Here is a 2500-nt window from a genome sequence, read left to right on the forward strand (position 1 = left end):
TGGGGCTTTCGTATAGCAGGGACGGTGCTGCCTCACGCTTCGCTCGCTGTTCGCCGCTCGCCGCTCGCTCGCGCAACCTAAAATGGCCAGTTTTGGCCCGTTTTTGGGCTGTTTTGGCCTGTTTTTGGTCCGTTCTTGCGTGGCACGGCGACCGTCGTGAGCGGAGCAAAACGTCAGCCATCTCAGCACCCTGGAACCCCCCGGGTGGCACAGGGCTGGATGGGGCTTTCGTATAGCAGGGACGGTGCTGCCTCTCGCTTCGCTCGCTGTTCGCCGCTCACCGCTCGCTCGCTCAGCCAAAAATGGCCCAGTTTTGGCCCGTTTTTGGGCTGTTTTGGCCTGTTTTTGGTCCGTTCTTGCATGGCGCGGTGACCGTCGTGAGCGGAGCAAAACGTCAGCCATCTCAGCACCCTGGAACCCCCCGGGTGGCACAGGGCTGGATGGGGCTTTCGTATAGCAGGGACGGTGCTGCCTCACGCTTCGCTCGCTGTTCGCCGCTCGCCGCTCGCTCGCGCAGCCAAAAATGACCAGTTTTGGCCCGTTTTTGGGCTGTTTTGGCCTGTTTATGGTCCGTTCTTGCGTGGTGCGGTGACCGTCGTGAGCGGAGCAAAACGTCAGCCATCTCAGCACCCTGGAACCCCCCGGGTGGCACAGGGCTGGATGGGGCTTTCGTATATAGCAGGGACGGTGCTGCCTCTCGCTTCGCTCGCTGTCCGCCGCTCGCCGCTCGCTCGCGCAGCCAAAAATGGCCAGTTTTGGCCCGTTTTTGGGCCGTTTTGGCCAGTTTTTGGCCTGTTCTTGCATTGCGCGGTGACCGTCGAGAGCGGAGCAAAACGTCAGCCATCTCAGCACCCTGGAACCCCCCGGGTGGCACAGGGCTGGATGGGGCTTTCGTATAGCAGGGACGGTGCTGCCTCTCGCTTCGCTCGCTGTCCGCCGCTCGCCGCTCGCTCGTGCAGCCAAAAATGGCCAGTTTTGGCCCGTTTTTGGGCCGTTTTGGCCAGTTTTTGGCCTGTTCTTGCATTGCGCGGTGACCGTCGAGAGCGGAGCAAAACGTCAGCCATCTCAGCACCCTGGAACCCCCCGGGTGGCACAGGGCTGGATGGGGCTTTCGTATAGCAGGGACGGTGCTGCCTCTCGCTTCGCTCGCTGTCCGCCGCTCGCCGCTCGCTCGTGCAGCCAAAAATGGCCAGTTTTGGCCCGTTTTTGGGCCGTTTTGGCCAGTTTTTGGCCTGTTCTTGCATTGCGCGGTGACCGTCGAGAGCGGAGCAAAACGTCAGCCATCTCAGCACCCTGGAACCCCCCGGGTGGCACAGGGCTGGATGGGGCTTTCGTATAGCAGGGACGGTGCTGCCTCTCGCTTCGCTCGCTGTCCGCCGCTCGCCGCTCGCTCGTGCAGCCAAAAATGGCCAGTTTTGGCCCGTTTTTGGGCCGTTTTGGCCAGTTTTTGGCCTGTTCTTGCATTGCGCGGTGACCGTCGAGAGCGGAGCAAAACGTCAGCCATCTCAGCACCCTGGAACCCCCCGGGTGGCACAGGGCTGGATGGGGCTTTCGTATAGCAGGGACGGTGCTGCCTCTCGCTTCGCTCGCTGTCCGCCGCTCGCCGCTCGCTCGTGCAGCCAAAAATGGCCAGTTTTGGCCCGTTTTTGGGCCGTTTTGGCCAGTTTTTGGCCTGTTCTTGCATTGCGCGGTGACCGTCGAGAGCGGAGCAAAACGTCAGCCATCTCAGCACCCTGGAACCCCCCGGGTGGCACAGGGCTGGATGGGGCTTTCGTATAGCAGGGACGGTGCTGCCTCTCGCTTCGCTCGCTGTCCGCCGCTCGCCGCTCGCTCGCGCAGCCAAAAATGGCCAGTTTTGGCCCGTTTTTGGGCCGTTTTGGCCAGTTTTTGGCCTGTTCTTGCATTGCGCGGTGACCGTCGAGAGCGGAGCAAAACGTCAGCCATCTCAGCACCCTGGAACCCCCCGGGTGGCACAGGGCTGGATGGGGCTTTCGTATAGCAGGGACGGTGCTGCCTCTCGCTTCGCTCGCTGTCCGCCGCTCGCCGCTCGCGCAGCCAAAAATGGCCAGTTTTGGCCCGTTTTTGGGCCGTTTTGGCCAGTTTTTGGCCTGTTCTTGCATTGCGCGGTGACCGTCGAGAGCGGAGCAAAACGTCAGCCATCTCAGCACCCTGGAACCCCCCGGGTGGCACAGGGCTGGATGGGGCTTTCGTATAGCAGGGACGGTGCTGCCTCTCGCTTCGCTCGCTGTTCGCCGCTCGCCGCTCGCTCGCGCAGCCAAAAATGGCCAGTTTTGGCCCGTTTTTGGGCTGTTTTGGCCAGTTTTTGGCCTGTTCTTGCGTGGTGCGGTGACCGTCGTGAGCGGAGCAAAACGTCAGCCATCTCAGCACCCTGGAACCCCCCGGGTGGCACAGGGCTGGATGGGGCTTTCGTATAGCAGGGACGGTGCTGCCTCTCGCTTCGCTCGCTGTTCGCCGCTCGCCGCTCGCTCGCGCAGCCAAA

Source organism: Musa acuminata, unplaced genomic scaffold, assembly GCF_036884655.1.
Source record: "Musa acuminata AAA Group cultivar baxijiao unplaced genomic scaffold, Cavendish_Baxijiao_AAA HiC_scaffold_377, whole genome shotgun sequence".
Classification (NCBI taxonomy): Eukaryota; Viridiplantae; Streptophyta; class Magnoliopsida; order Zingiberales; family Musaceae; genus Musa; species Musa acuminata.